Consider the following 18,283-nt stretch of genomic DNA (forward strand, 5'->3'; position numbering starts at 1 on the left):
TGAGGGCACAGGGTGAAACCAGTTACGGACTGTAGCCCACATTGGAACAAATGATGCCTGTCGTCTGGGCTCTGTGGTCAAACTTGGGCCGCTCCAGCGACTGGCAGAGAAGGCTGAGAAGACCAGCCTTACACATGCAGTTTTAATTTGCTGCATTGTTCCCAGGACTAATTGTGGCCCTTTGGTTCTGAGTCAAGTGGAAGGACTGAACCATGAACCAGAGACTTCGAAAGTTCTGTGACAAGCTAGGCTGTGACTTGCTCCTTACGGTTGAGAACTGTAGTGCCCCCTTAAATAAGTCAGCTGTGCACTGCACATCAGAGACTGCAACTCCGGTAACTGATTTTGAGTGGGGTGCACGCAAGGTTTTTTTCTTTCTTTTTATATATATATAGATTGGGCGACTCTCCATCCAATCCACATATAAGTGTAAGATCGAAAGAAATGCCTTCCACATGTGAGAGTGTTAAATTCCTAATGGTAAACTGCGGAAGCATTCGGAAGAAAGTGATAAGAGTTTGAAGCGCTCATGAAAAGCTGTGAAGCTCACATAATACTATGTACAGAAAGCTGGTTGAAAACTGAAATTTATAGCAGTGAGGTTTTTGGGGAAAATTTAAGTGTATATCAAAAGGATAGGCATATAGGAAATGGAGTCGGTGTATTTGTCGCAGTAGACAGGAAATTAAAATCCACCAAGGTAGAAATAAAAGCTGCATGTAAGATCGTTTGTGCAAAACTCAGTATCAGGTGTGGGCACAAAATGATAACTGGAGCCTTCTATCGCCAACAGACTCATCGTCTGATGTAACCGAACACTTTAGAGAAAACATCAGTTCACTTGTACGTAAGTTACACAATCGTACTGTAATCAGTGGTGGAGACTTTAATCATCCCATTATTAGTTGGGAAATTACAGTTTTGTTAGTGGTGAGCCTGTTAAGACATCCCGTGAAACTTTAGTAAATGACTTCGCTGAAAACTACCTAGAACAGTTAGGGGCCCCACACACGAGGAAAGTGTATTGGATGTAATGGCCACTAATCGACCTGACGTCTTTGTGGGTGTCCTCATCGAAACTGGTATCAGTGACCATGACGCGTTTGTGGCAACAATGATTACCAAAGTACAAAGTATAGCAAATAGAATAGCTAATTCGCAGAATAAAATTAAAACCATATGGTCAGTTGTGAAGGGAGTGTCTGGTCACCAGCACATGAAGTCAGTTCGCAGTAAAAATATTTCTGTTAGTGATAAATCAGATATATGTAAAGTATTTAACAATCATTTTCTGAGAATTTCTGGTGAATAATAATTTAGTTTCTACAGGAAATCACATAACTTTCTTCGCAAATGCCTTTCCGAGACAGATGTCTGAAATACTCCACTGTGATACAGACAAGAGGGAGATTGAGTCAATAATGAAATCACTGAAGACTAATGACTCTCACGGTGATGATGGAGTGTCTAGCAGAATATTAAAGTACTGTGCTGCACATGTTAGCCCTGTATTTAGCCATATTTGTAATTTTTCTTTTAGGAATGGTTAGTTTCCTGAGTGAGTAAAGAACTCAGTAGTAAAGCCGCTTTATGAAAATGGAGAAAGGGATAATGTAGATAACTTTAGACCTATTTCTCTGCCATCAGTGTTTGAAAAAGTTATTGATAAGCCTGTGTATGTAAGGATAATTGATCATTTTATATCACACGATTTGCTACCAAATTTACAGTTCGGCTTTAGAAGTCGTTTAACAACTGAAAATGCTATATTCTCTTTTCTCTGTGAGGTACTGGATGGGTTAAACAAAAGGTTTCGAACGCTTGGCATATTTTTTGATTTAACTAAGGCATTTGATTGTGTTGATCACAAAATATTGCTCCAGAATTTGGACCATTACGGAGTATGGGCAGTAGCCCACACTTGGTTCATCTCTTACTTTAGCAACAGGCAGGAAAAGGTCATTATCCATGATGTTGACAATGCCTGTGATGTGGGGTCTGAGTGGGGTCTGAGTGGCGAGGTGCCCCAGGGATCAGTGTTGGGGCCGCTCCTGTTCCTTATTTATATAAATGATATGCCCTCTAGTATTACAGGTAACTCTAAAACATTCCTGTTCACTGATGAGACTAGCTTCGTAGTAAAGGATGTTGTGTGCAACACTGGCTCGGTTTCAAATAGTGCAGTACATGACCTAAGTTGATGGTTTGTAGAAAATAAACTAACGCTAAATCACAGTAAGACTCAGTTTTTACAGTTTGTAACACACAGTTCAGCAAAACCTGACGTTTTAACTTCGCAGAACGGGCATATGATTAGTGAAACTGAACAGTTCAAATTTTTAGGTGTTGAGATAGATAGTAAGCAGTCGTGGAAAGTCCACGTTCAGGATCTTGTTCAATGAATTAACACAGCCATTTTTAGTATTCGAACGGTATCAGAAGTGAGTGATCGTTCGACACGAATATTAGTCTACTTTGCTTATTTTCTCTCACTTATGTTGTATGGTATTATACTTTAGGGTAACTCTTCCCATTTTAAAAAGATATTTTTGGCTCAGAAACGGGCAGTTCGGACAATAAGTGGTGGAAGTTCATGAACCCCTTGTCGACCCCTGTTCACGAGTCGTGGTATTTTGACATTGGCCTCTCAATATATATATTCCTTACTGTCATTTCTTGTTGACAATATTAGATTATCCCCAAGAATAAGCAGCTTTACTCGGTTAATACTCGGCAGAAATCTAACCTGCATTTGGATCCGACTTCCGTAACTCTTGTCCAAAAAGTTGTGCAGTATGCTGCTGCATCTATTTTCAATAAGATACCACTCGAATTCAAAAATCTTAGCAGTAATCCATGCGCTTCCAAATCGAAACTGAAGGGTTTCCTCGTGGGTCACTCCTTATATTCTGTCGAGGAGTTCCTTCAAAAATTAAGCTGATTCTAATTGTATTGTTGATTGGGTTTACTTAGACTTATGGACTGACTTTTTTCGGGTTCATTTATTTTTATCTGTTGTTACTTTTATGTTGTAATTTCATGTACTGACACGTTCCATGACCTTGGAGATTTGCTCCTCAATTTGGCCCTATGGAACTTGAAGTGTAAATAAATAAAAAATAACACGGTACAGTACCCTTACCGCTGCATGCTGTGGACTAGGTGTTGGCGCAGCGCAGCCTGGCGTAGCACTGGCCACTTGCCCACGTGCCCGCTGTGTTCCAAGACACGCCGCCGACGTTAGCGCGGAAAACCTCTTTGGGAGTGTCTTGCTACAGCCGTCTCACTGATGTGACCAGCGGTACCTCGATAGCGAGGAGCGACTTTGTGGTGTCGGTAGGAGGCACCAGCGCTGCGCCTTTCGACAGCATCACAATTTCTGTGTTATTAGTTATGATGTAAATTGGAGTAATCACTAAATAAAACAAGTTCATGATTTTTTAAAATTTTGTTAACCCTCAGAACAAAAAAGGTGTACTATCAAAGCGTCAGGACTCTGAAAATGTCCTCGGTCAGAGGAGAAGTTTGGGAAATCTTGCTCTTGTTGCGAGTGTGGAGGCGCACAGCTCTTTATGGGACCATACGGCCTTCCGTAGGCGATGATGTTACTACATCCTCAGCGCTTTTCATTTTACAGAGACCGACTAGTTTATTTCTGATCTCACGACACACAGTGATGAGTGAAGTATTGTGACTACGTATTTAAAAGCGTGTTGGTGCACCTCTGGAACGCAATTCAGTAGTGAATCTCCGTGCCGTGGATTAGACAAGTACTTGAGACTTTGTCAGAGATCTGTGGCACCAGATGCCTACGACAGGTCACTCACTTCCCGTAATTTACGGGCTTTTGGTTTGCTGTCGTGGAGGTGGCGCCCAATAGCATCCAGGTGGATTTCATCGGATTCAGATAAGCCGAATTCGATGCCCAAGACATCAAAATGAGTTCACTATCATTGGAGCACTATTCTGGCCTTGTAGCACGCACAGTTATCCTGCTGCAAGAAGCCATCAAGAATGAGGAGTTATAAGTTGTCCCTAATAATGTTCACGTAGTCCACAGCCGTCATGGTGCCTTCGATTACCACGGCATGTCCCATGGAAGCCTTGCTGAGTGTCCCCCTTAACGTAATACTGCTCGCACTGGCCCGCGTCCGTGGCACGCTGCATGTTTCGAATAGCCTTTCGCTTAGGCCGGTATTAACTATCAAATTTCTTTGTCAAAGGTTTCATCAAAGATGTGATCAGATATTCCGTCAAATATATTTGACAAAGATCTTTGACGTGGCACTATAAGGGCTATTACACTGTTATCAAATTTTTTGTCAAAATTCAAGATGGCTGACAACAACTTGTTATTAACCGCAGCAGTTGCACGTACAGCAATTGCATCGTGCGCACATGCGGAAAAGAAGTGGGGGGAAGAAAGGAACCATACATACGAGGTTGACAGTCTAAAATTCCTGGGATTACAACTTGATTATAAATTCAGTTGGGAGGAGCACACCACAGAACTACAGAAACGCCTTAACAAATATCTATTTGCAATTACATTGTTAGCAGACATAGGCAACATAAAAATGAAAAAGTTTGCATACTTTACCTGTAAGTAGGCTGTTTAGTTTTTTTTAATGATAACGCCACATAGCGCTCTGTATGAAAATTACTGGCTGTGCTGTGTGCAGCCTGTGGCTGGTTTGCATTGTTGTTGGCTATTGTAGTGTTGGGCAGCTGGATGTTAACAGCGCGCAGCGTTGCGCAGTTGGAGGTGAGCCGCCAGCAGTGGTGGATGTGGGGTGAGAAAAGGCGGAGTTTTGAAATATATATATTATGACTTTTGAACACTATTAAGGTAAATACATTGTTTGTTCTCTATCAAAATCTTTCATTTGCTAACTATGCCTATCAGTAGTTAGTGCCTTCAGTAGTTTGAATCTCTTGTTTATCTGGCAGTAGTGGCGCTCGCTGTATTGCAGTAGTTCGAGTAACGAAGATTTTTGGTGAGGTAAGTGATTTGTGAAAGGTATTGGTTAATGTTAGTCAGGGCCATTCTTTTGTAGGGAATTTTGAAAGTTAGATTGCGATGCGCTAAAAATATTGTGTATCAGTTTAAGCACAGTCATGTATAATTGTTCAAAGGGGACGTTTCATACGTCGACCCTTAGCCGAGGGTACCTCACTGGAATCTTCTTATTTTGTCTTGTAGTTTGTGCAATTAGTGCAGCCTTTGTTTATTGCTAGCGCGTAATTGTAGAGAGAATTTCCTTTGTAGTTGTAGTTTTTCATTCTTGTACAGTAAAACAGTTGTGGCATGCATGTAGATTTGCACGAAGTATTTCGCAGCTGCGCTTGCAATTAACGAGATATTATTTTCAATGCTATGTTAATGTGTTTTCTTATTTTTCTCTTCAAATTTTGATTTTCTGTGTTGTCGTGTGAAATATTGTGACAATAATGGCGTGTGAAAAACGTAATACTAGGCTCAAAAGTAAACTGAGAAATGACAGTGAAGACGAAAGCAGTGTGTTAGCGCCACTGTGTGAGGAATTAACCAATGTTCAAAGTAGTAATTGTGCATAGGGAAATGGAGCGAGCTGCAAATAATGGTGTAGGCAGTGAAACAAGTAGTGAACAGTGAAGCATTATCGATCGATCGGTCGGCAACAGCTTGCCTCAGGAATCGGAAATGACAGAACACAATCTTGCAAATACTGTAGATTCAGGTTTTGCGTCCTCGCCGTTTTCTCAAATAAGTCCAGACAAATTTTCTGCTTTTCAAAATGAGAATATTGCCGGTTCAAATGCATTGCCGAGTAGCACTGAGGAACATGTTTCAGACACCAGTGCATTGCTATTACAATTAATGCAACAAATGGGACAAAAGCTGCAAAAGTTAGACACAGTGGAACAAAATCTTCAAAAGTTAGACACAATGGAACAACACCAGAGACAAACACAGCAACAGTTAGATACAATGTAACAAAATCAGAGACAAACACAGCAAAAACTTCAAAAGTTAGACATAATGGAACAAAATCAGAGACAAACGCAGCAAAAGCTTCAAAAGTTAGACACAATGGAAAAAAATCAGAGACAAACACAGCAAAAGCTTCAAAAGTTAGACACCACACTTGAACAAACACGTGAAGATTTAACTACTGAGTTACATAACATTGAATCGAAATGACAAAAAGTCTGTAATGACGTAAAAACACAAATTTGTGAGCATTTTCAACTTAGTTTTTCGCAGCATGAAAATGCATTACAGAATCACGAAGCAGCCATAAAAAAACTGCAAACCATTGTTCATGAAAATCATGAGACGTTGTGGGCTAAAATTGACTCAGTTGCATCTACTGATTCGGTTACGCTACTTGCAAAAACTCAGGAAAACTTAAAGGACACAGTAGATACGATTTCAACACAAAGGGACACTCTGAAACTTGGTTCAGAAAAACACACTGAGGAAATAAGTACACTATCGGAGAAAGTAGCCGAACTTTCGGATCAGTTCTCTAACTTATCTGCAAAGTTAGATGATGATCTGAATGACACGAGACATTGTAGCCATCACTGACACAGAAGAGTATGAACAAATTAAGACATTCAAACAAAATCAGAAACAAATTAATACGCAATACAAAAGAGAAATCCGGGAAGTACAAGATCAGTTGGCACAAGTAATACAAAAATTACGTATTTCAGAGGACACTCGCGCTCCAATATGGGAAGAGGGACATAGAAATACGGAAAAGCCACAAAACAATAACACAGGGCATTTCGGAAATTTTGAAAGAAATTGGCAATGTGCACCGAATTTTGAGATAGAACCGCCGACACGGCGTAACAATGACCGATATGCTACTCGCCGAGACGATGACTTTGAGTATAAGCTGTTCATTACCACACATAAATTCAAAACATTTAAGAATTCTGGCAACGACATACATCCACAAGCGTGGCTCCATCAATTCTCTCATTGTTTCCCTCCCAACTGGTGATTAGAGCACAGATTAGAATTTATGTGTAGCTACTTAGAGAATGAACCAGCTGAAAGAATGCGATCGGTCATTCACAATTGTCACAGTGAAGGAGAATTTCATCATGCCTTCCTCTCAGCATATTGGTCTCAAGCTACACAAGACCGAGTAAAACATAGCATCATAATGATGAAACATTTCAAACAATCTGAATTTTCCAGTCTTGTGAAATATTTTGAAGACATGTTGCACAAGAAGAATCAGTACCTGTCAAACCCATACAGCCCCTCAGAACACATCCGCATTTGCTTAATCAAACTACCTGAAAATTTACGACATATTATTTTGGCAGGACGTTGCAAAGACGACATTGAAGCTTTTCAGGGACTCTTACAAGAATTAGAAATTCACACTGACAGTCGTGGAACGCGAAAACAGGAACACAACAATTACAGGTCACATCCGTCGCAATTCTGCGATGAAAGAAATAATAACTGGACACGACAAGGCTATTCTCACAACACAAATCGTGACCAAAACAGACACCACCCGTATGACAACCGTTGGCAGAGTAGTAATAATTACAGGGAAAGAGCACCTCTCTGCAGTAATGACTATCACAGAGACAATCAGGGAAACAGACAATATGGGAACCAAAATAAATATTATCAAGGGAGACAGAATAACTTTAGACACAACGGTCCAGCGCGCAGTTACGATTCAGGGAGAAATTCTCTACCACGTGACCGACAAAAAAGAAATTATGGAATCTACCGACATGACGACAGACGATGTGATCATAACGACAGACCTGAATTGCATCAGAACTGGTGGGATTCAAACAGGGCAGGGCCCTCTCGACAAGGTGAATTTGTAGAAGTTAGGTCTCCAAATCCCAATAACGAAGCGCGCCAACAAAGAGACAATAGGCAATGACTCATACCACTGGCAGCCACAAATCGTATGTATGAAACTGACGACGCAGCTGCCGTAGCTAGTAATTACGTAAAAATGGAAGACATTAGGGACACCTTACTCTAGGAACACGACGTAAAACATAACAACATTGCATATCCTGTCATTCACATTACAGTAAATGTAAAATTTACGGCAGTACTTGACTCTGGCAGTCCCATTTCTGTAATTAGTGTAACAGCCTTTAGCAAATGCAACAAATCGAACGATTGTCCCACACTTCCGTTACGTAAGATTAAATTACAATGTGCAATCTTTGGAAAAAGTGTAGATGTACGCCAACAAACCAACTTAGAATTCTTTTGTGAATGCCACAGCTTCTCTATGAACTTTCTAATTGTTCCATTGTTGTCGACGGAAATTATATTGGGAGTAGACTTTTTAATGAATACAAAGCAATCTTAAACTTTCACGATGCTGAAATAAGTTTAGAGAAAGAAGGTAAGTCAATAGCTCTGAAATTTGAAGATTGGCTCTCAAACCATGACGAAGAAATTAATCGGCTTTACCTGCTGTTAGACAACAGTTCGGAATTTTCGACGGAACTTGACACTAACAATCACTCTGCAAGCACTGACTGGGATGATATCGACGGCGGATTTGATACTAATAAGTTAATTCAGAATAAAATTCAAACAATTGAGAATTGCAATGCCACTGGTAGGCAAGACCTTTTTGAGATTTTACAAGCACATTCCACAGTTTTTACTCACAAAACAGGAACAATCAAGGGATTTCAATACCTATTTCGTGTTCGTGAGCATACTAAATTTTGTGTTAGACCATACGTGATTCCGGCACATTATAGGGACCGTGTTGGAACAGAAATACAATCTATGGTTGACGAGGGCATTATTGAGCCTGCAGTTAGCTCATACAACAATCCATTACATGTTGTTGAGAAGAAAAATGGACCGATCAGGCTTCGAGACAAATCAATACTATCATCATTCCCGAAACAGACAGGCCGCAAACGTTAGAACTTCTTCAAAATTTTAATGGTGTAAAAGTGTTGTCTTCTATTGATCTCAGATCCAGATTTTATCACATCGAACTTCATCCAGAATATAGAAAATACACAGCTTTCCTTTGTTTCGGCGTTTGTTATCAATTTCGGAAACTTCCTTTGGGTTTGAACATTTCTTCGGCAGCATTCATTCGCGGGCTAAATTCCATATTACCTGAGTTCTTAAAACGTCACATCACCTTATATGTGGACGATATTCCGATAGCAGAAGCCTCATGGGAACAACACAATCGCATCCTCAACAGCGTGTTACATATTTTTGCAGAATCTGGAATCACAGTTAACTTGGAAAAGTCTGAATTCGGTAGGACAAAGGTGAAGTATTTGGGACATATTATTTCTTCTGAAGGCATTCAGCCGGATCCTGAAAAGTTAGAAGCAATCAGAGCCATTCCAGTTCCATCCGCAAAAAAACAAGTCCGCAGTTTTCTAGGTCTCGTAAATTTTTACTGTCGTTTTCTGAATATGCAAATTCTAGTTACACCAAAACCTTGTTCTCTCACTGGAAAAAATAGTATTTGGAAATGGGACGAACAAACACACTTTGAATTCAATTCTTTGAAAGAATCGCTACTTAATGCGCCAATACTAGCTCATCCAGATCTGTCACAAGATTTCTGCCTTAGCACGGATTCTTCTAAATTCGGTCTTGGTGCCCATTTATTTCAGGAAGCCACAGAAAATGACACTACCATTGCTTTTGCTAGCCGAGTGCTAACAAAATCTGAAAAAAATTATTCTGAATTAGAAGCTTTAGCTATCGTTTGGGCATTTAACAATTTCCGTTTCTTTCTTTCTGGTAAGCACGTAAAAGTATACAGTTGAGAGGCACCCACATACCTTGCTCATACTGTGGCATCAAGCAGTCAGGCCTGCAAGATGAATGGTCTGCAAACGAGTGGATTCATTCTCAATTACTGAGTAACATGAACTCTAGTACTCTCACAATTAAGTCACTAATCAACCTCCTGCATGAATAATACGCAACGGAAACACGCATCTGACTATCAGTATGTTACAGAACTCTGACTGTACACTACGCACTGGCAGTGCCACATTTTCTTTTTGTCTTTTATTTAAGGGCTTTTGTCAACACGTGGCCACCACACTGAATATGAATGGCGCACACATTATAAATTCGGGACATTACGACAACATACAATTCGAAGGGAAAGTCCACCAATCTTTTTCTTTTCACTATCTTATTTATTCCGATAAATTCTCTAACCTAAACACACAAATTCTATAACCTACAACAATAACACATGAGAAATTCCGCCCAGTGGGCATGGCTTAACAATGGTGAATCTCTATATTATGGTCTCGTAATTATTTTTAACGCTACAGTGCACTTTCTGGATAGCATGGTGAATCTTTTATTATACCTCACACTTCGACTCTCACAATCATCATCACTAAACTTTCCTCCAGACCGAGCGGTACTGAAGGAACAAGCATAACCCACTAATCTTTTGAAACTACCTCGCTACTCTCTCATGCAAACCACACATACTCAAATTACATGACATACACCACACCACAACATGAAATACTACACAGAGAATGGTCACAACATTGTCACTTTCAGCTTTCCCACTTCAATTAATATTTATCCCAGTTTCACACGACACAACCCCACTTCGTAATTCTACTTTCCTACTATGAACTCTGGAGATATTTCCAAGTCTTCCTGTGCAATGCAAGCCAAGTGGTGTTGTTGGATAGACGGCCGACTCACCTTGACTCTCTCTCAGAGTTTAAATCTAGCGTCACACGGAATCATATCACGCAAAGTAACATTAAGAACATATTCATCACACACGCGAGTCCTCAACTGATACCATGGACGAGTACTTCTCTTTATCCTGTGTCTCATACACAGATTGAGACTCACACAGTACTCACCATGTGGAAGTACTCGTCTCTAATTTCAAGTCCTGCACACGCCATTTCTTAAATATTTCAACTTATGGTACACACGCTATTTCTTAAATATTTCAACGTATTGTACACACTCTAGTAATTCAGCTTAACTTAAGCACACGGAAGTTTTTCAACTAATTGCTACACGAGGTTTCATTGTGACCGTTGGTCACTTCTGAAGATTACTACAATCCCTTAAATATTACCTGCCTGACATTTAATTCTCCCCACAAAAGTTCCTGAAATAGAGAAATTATTATTTCACACTACTCTTAAATATTCCACATGCATACCATGTCTCCACTCTTTCATCATTACGAAGCACAACTAAAACAGGTCTTAACAGCACAAGATCCAGCGGCAGAGTGCCGAAACATGGCCAATCTCTAGGTCCTCTCCCATCTCTGTCGAGGTGGGGGAAGCACCTTGCTACCCTATTGGTCAGCCACATTTCAGGCACTCAAAGCTCTGGTAAATATCATCTCTTTGGTCCCACCAAAGGTGGCAAAAGGATCGACTCAAAGATGATCACATATTCACATTCACTATCTGCGGTTAGCAGACGACCATACATTCATTCATTTCACAGATCTCACCAAACTGGATGTAGGGATTTACTTTGTGGGAGTGCACATGTGATCAATTAAATAAATAAATTGTCATCCTTTCCCACACTGGTATCCAGCTTCGCTGTATTAATTGAAATTGAGTTATTTTACAAAAAAAATGTGTTGTTCTGACAAAAATAATGAAGTACGTTGTACCTACTTTCAATGTCGGGCAGTACTGTACCCTTTCACCACCGGCTACCCATGCAGAAAAAAATGGCACGGTACTATCCTTGCAATGCGAGGGTAGTTCCGAACATTTTTTTAAGAAAGTTGTATTAGAACAAACTTAGCAAGTCATCAAAATAACAAGGAGGAGACCTTAGCCCCTGGTGACCTCAAATTGACCACCAAATGTTGATACTTTACTAAATTATTGACACAGTTGTTGCATTATTGTACTCTCCACAGCGCGGAGTAACGTACACATACAAATTTACAACAATCCACATGACAATTAAAACATTACATCATACAAATAAAAAGTAATGGTGAGATAAAAAATTGCTTAGTTACCGGGATCTCCGTTATTTTTATGAGTAATCCAAACTTCACTAATTCTATGACAAATAAAAGAAAATACTAAATGTACTCATGAAATTTCAAATAGCTCACCATCCAAACACAGAACAAGTAATCTGACATTCATAAATTGCGTTGTAATAATCTTTACATGGCAATGTCTAAATACAAAACAAAATCAACAAAAGAAAAAAAAATTGCGTACACTAGTTACACGTAGAATGTCAGGGTCCATACCATTACTCTAAAATATACATCAAACCTACAGAGAAATAAAACTGAGAAGAAAAAAAATGAAGTATACCGCAAGTTACATACTGGTTACGTAATATAGTTCGTCTAAGACATCATGTCATACCTCATTAACTATCATCACCTAAGCAATTGCCACCACTACTAGACTGTGAGTTTAACCTTATCCTTCTCCACCAGTACAAATACCTGCTGCTGAGCTAGTCAGTCCATCAACTTTGATCAATACACGCAATAAATAGTTGGCAATAAGTACTTGAATCCACCAGTAGCTCTAGTATCTTACTCTACTGCTTATTTCTCTATTGTTACACATTTAGACGACAAGAACTTGCATTTCGACTAGCCTTCGTTACACTTTAATGTGAAATATCACCACTGTGATAATGAAAATAGGTGGCTTCAGTCAACACACCAACAAGATCATTACTGTCCACGACATCAAAATGCATCAATTAATTCCGATATTTGTTGTGCAATGCAAACTCTTGTCCCCTGTGACAACCTTACTGACCAATGCAACAAGAGCCGCTACGTTAGTATTACTCCACCGGCTAATAATTAAAGCATCATTGTACCAAATATTCTAATAAACATGCTACGTGAACTTGATAACTCAGAACAAACAAAAAACAAACACTAACTATTCTAAACACAAATGTTAATGAAATACAATTACACTTGCTGTCCCTTCAGGAATGAACCATATAAAAAAAACATTTACACTATTACAAATACATTATTCCCTATCTTGCGAGTCACACGGAAACAGGAAACATTTCATTCTGTGATTTTCTTGGGGTCAAAAGGTTGCTGATAGTTTTCCTAGAAACACTGTCTCGGTGTCAAAGCTCTCCCATTGTTTCCCGGACGAAAGTCTTTAAGTCACTCAAATCGGCATTTTGAACACGCACTGAACAGTAAACTGTATCTCACATAAAACACAAATGTCATAGTCACTCTCAGAGTACCATCCACACGAATCTGGTCGTCCAAAAATGGCCCTACAACTACTATTACCCACGGTTCTGTCCTTTCAGTTCATGGTGTAATTAAAAGTCGTAAGTTCCAGCAAACAGCGCTCATTCCTGCACCAATTAAAGAAATGTCTCCTACTACAAATGCAAATGTCAATGTCCCACTTTAGTTTCTTGCGTTCATACAATAATTAGTCACCATACGACAACTGTCCTCTTCAAGAATACCAAGCGTCCCACATGCAATTCACAAAGCACATTTAACAAGTCACTGCCAACAGTTTATAGATCCCACCGTTCAGTGGTCAAGACAAAACAAAACGATCGTCCTGTCTGCTAAAGACAAAATCTTTTCCACCACTCACAACATGGAAACACCAGTCCTTCACTTTCCACCTTATTGAGACGTAACGAGCAGTCATCTTGTTTCACGGCTCCACAGTCCAGTACTAGTTAATAGTTGCTGGTAACAAATACCCGCCGGGCTCTGCCGCGCATCGTCCATTCTGCCGTGCCGCCGCTGCGCGACCCGTTAAGCAGAAGAAACCACCCGCTGTTGCCTCCGCGGGATACTTTCCCCAGTCGTAAGGGTGGCGGAACTTATGAATGGCCAGTGGTACGTGCGTGTCGCCCCAGGACATTGACCTGCTGTAGCGGGCGCGTGGAGTGTACCCCGACCGGCAGTGGAGTGGGGAGTGCTGCGGCTCTGTCGCCCGTCGCCATGGCGACTTCAGCTCGGGCCGCTAGCAGTATGGGCGTTACGACACCCAATCAGTCAGACCCTTCCGTGCATCTCGCAACATTACAGACAAAAGGATATATTTAAATACTCATTGATTACATGTATGGTCTATTAGATACATTGGTTATAACAGAATCTTTGTTCTAAAAAAAAACATAAAATCATACCCCCTAGTTTTCTACAGATACAACATCAACATTTATCCCTTTTCTATATACAGTCCACACTTGTACTATTGATTGTACGTGTCGTCCCTCATACTAAACATGAAAATGTAAAAAAAAAAAAAAAAAGGAATAATGAACAATCTATACAACTCATAATTACAATATAAAATAGTAGACTACTCTAACATCCTATCACAGTGAAAATATTAGAGACTGTTTATTCTAAAACTACAATATACAGTGAACCTTTGTGCTTGTGACAGACTGAAATTAATACCACTTGAAAGTGTTCCAACAAAAAAAAAAAAAAAGAAATAATCTACACAGCTCACAACTTCCTACCACATGCTGTTAACTAGTAAACTACTTTAACATACTAAGACAATAAACATTTTAGAAACTGATGCCTCTAAATCTACAACATACAATGCACCTTTGTGCTCGTGACAGACTGAAATTAGTATCTCTTTATATATTTTACATTTTAGGTGATTCAAAAAGAATACCACAACTTTAAAAATGTGTATTTAATGAAAGAAACATACTATAACCTTCTGTTATACATCATAACAAAGAGTATTTAAAAAGGTTTTTTTTCACTCAAAAACAAGTTCAGAGATGTTCAATATGGCACCCTCCAGACACTCGAGCAATATCAACCCGATACTCCAACTCGTTCCACTCTCTCTGTAGCATATCAGGCGTAACAGTTCGGATAGCTGCTGTTATTTCTCGTTTCAAATCATCAATGGTGGCTGGGAGAGGTGGCCGAAACACCATATCCTTAACATACCCCCATAAGAAAACATCGCAGGGGGTAAGATCAGGGCTTCTTGGAGGCCAATGATGAAGTGCTCTGTCACGGGCTGCCTGGCGGCCGATCCATCGCCTCGGGATAAGGTTTCATAACTAACCTTTTTCGTAGGACTCGCCACACAGTTGATTGTGGAATTTGCAGCTCTCTGCTAGCTCTGCGAGTCGATTTTCCTGGGCTGTGAACAAATGCTTGCTGGATGCGTGCTACATTTTCATCACTCGTTCTCGGCCGTCCAGAACTTTTCCCTTTGCACAAACACCCATTCTCTGTAAACTGTTTATATCAACGTTTAATACACCACCTATCAGGAGATTTAACACCATACTTCGTTCGAAATTCACGCTGAACAACTGTCGTCGATTCACTTCTGCCGTACTCAAAAACACAAAAAGCTTTCTGTTGAGCGATCGCCATCTTAGCATCAACTGACGCTGACGCCTAGTCAACAGCGCCTCAAGCGAACAAATGTACAACTAAATGAAACTTTATAGCTCCCTTAATTCGCCGACAGATAGTGCTTAGCTCTGCCTTTTGTCGTTGCAGAGTTTTAAAATCCTAAAGTTGTGGTATTCTTTTTGAATCACCCTGTATATAACAACATTTCTAGGACACGTATGTACCATCCATATGTCAGATCCTGACCTGCCATCGAGGTTCATCCCAATCAAACAATAAAACACAATAATGTGTTAGTTATGGATCGGTAGCACTGATCAGACTACTCTACGACTCTCACTCACAAGACATCACATTTTCCTTCTCATTCAATCCATTAATACACTAACAGAATAGGTCTAGAAGTCAGCTAACCTTAACACCACCACACTCACGACAACATACCAACCTTTGCTCCCATATACTCATAACACCACCACACTCACGACAACATACCATACCTTTCCCCCCTTATACTCAACCACATAACACATGAAGCTGTTTCGGAGATAGCATTCCAGTCTCCGAATTCGCCCTTTCACTCTGGCACCTCTCTCCATCGACTTACCTCTGCATTCACTTCACCGATTATTCCTCCTGCTAAATATGACTTAGAATTGCGACATTTCATCTAAGAACAAGAAATACACAAATTATTCATCCTGCAAAATAACTGTACACATTCTTGGTACCGTTTTGATTAGTTATACTGGTACCAGGCTTCAACAACAACAAAAAATATTATTTTTGCCAAATCGCAAATGTTATGCTAAAAATTAGATCTACACTTATATTACATCTTACATCAGTATTCCACGACGTTCACCATCTGGATCTCATACTCCCTTTATGTCCTTTCACATTGTGCAGTTGTCCTCATCTCTTCATTCGTATTTGGGCTCTCCGTCCGTCCATTACTCCATCATTTCCTGGTCTTCCTTCGCCATTGGCATCAATCTCTATTGCAACATACACAGGCCTCTCTGTAACATACATCTAAGACATCTCCACATTAATAATTCTACTCACCTTTATTTACCACTGTTTCATCATGTCGAATCTCTCTTTATTAATCACACTGCTTCACGTCGCTTCTCGCCTTAAATATCACCTATATCCACTACTGTTTATCACGTCGCTTCTCTGTCTACCATCTTTATCCACTCATTAATCATCACGTCGTTTCTGCTTAATTCTCATTCATATGACAAAAAATACATACATATACCACTCTGTCGACTCCTGTTCATGACTCATTCGACCAGTCTATTCCGTCATATTTCCTGACATCCCGCCTGAAAATTCTTATGTTCGATTTGACCCTGCACAATGTTACACACCACAAATAGATATACTGACTATCTACCATAACTTGGCTACTTTCGATCTATCCTTAACTTTTCCATAATTTGATGTTAGAAATGTGATGAAGCCCACGAGATTGTTTTCCCTTGATCGTCTCAATCAGTACAGCATTTTCATGGACACTCCGCCTCACTCTTAATGGTCCACTATACACAGTAAAGAATTTGCTAGTTAGGAATCTAAGCTTACATGAAAATTAAATGTGTGCAGAGAATATACAAGCTGGGAGAGATGGGACAGCCCATGTGTTAGAAACTTAGGTGCTAGTGGCCTCTTTCCCTAACACCATACAACCATACACAGCACTTCATTATAACTGTCACCACGACAATGACATCAGATAGCATCTAATTTAAAAAACTTCGATCACATTGCAGATGTTACCTGCAACAGCAGTATAAACGTATCCTATTCCATGCAGATCACAATGTTTACTTTATACATTACGTGTTAAGTACCTGCAATAGTCAAATCACACTAATTAAACTGGACTCATTGGCATTAACCTAACATTTTCTTAGCAACTGGTTTTTTTTTTTGTTGAGGAAACAGATCTTTTACTTTACTGTCCCAAATAAAAATTTTCAAATTTTTCTCTGAGAGACCAGCCTAACAGATTCCATTACTGGTGTTTTATTCTGTGATCAGAAGTATAGTATTTGCACTCCTACATATCAGTAGAGTATTTCTGCTACATAGACAATTTTCAGTGCAAGCTGCATGTGTTTTAAGGCAAGATGCTAAGGGCTGATATGTTGGATTTGTTTCTCCTATCCATCAATCTATTACGACAAGAAAGAAATACCAGTATTCCATGCTCTCCTGTCATTCTGATAGTTTCTGCCGTTCCTATCCTCGACTCTGTCTGACCTATGAGTCGTGTCTCCGTTCACGATATTGCTCTCACTACCCAATCCTTGTAACAAGTGCTGAAATGACGCAGAATCGTCTACGCCTCTGCCTGCTATCGCTATATCTCTGCGCAATTTCACTGGCAACTTCGCTATACAGATCCTAATGTGCTCCCCAGGTTCGTATGTCACATCCAAATACCTGTTTCGTCTGAGCATTTCCTGATAGCACGACACTGGATCTCTTATACCACCTTCGTTACCACTTGGCATCATCAATATGCTTTGCTTAACCTGGTCCTGCCTACTTTTCGACCAGAATTTATTTAAAAACTTGTCACAAAATATCTTGTAGCTGCTACAGTCTTTAACAACTTTCTGCATTTTCGCTCTAGCCTCGTCCCTCAAATGATTACACACGAACTTCATTTTGAGGAGCGGTCGCCACGATGAAGGTAATGAATCTTAAAATTGAGACAGCCTTGGACTATACCCAGTTGGGTTTGCCACCTGTTTTATCCGACACAACCGTTCTTCTGACTCTCTGAATTCGTCTTCCTCTTTCGGCCTATTTTCGCTTTTTGAGTTTATCTCACTCTCCCTCTGCAATCTACCTGGTGGTGTGTCACCTTCGCTACTGCACGC

Source organism: Schistocerca americana, chromosome 5 (genome assembly GCF_021461395.2).
Source record: "Schistocerca americana isolate TAMUIC-IGC-003095 chromosome 5, iqSchAmer2.1, whole genome shotgun sequence".
Classification (NCBI taxonomy): domain Eukaryota; kingdom Metazoa; phylum Arthropoda; class Insecta; order Orthoptera; family Acrididae; genus Schistocerca; species Schistocerca americana.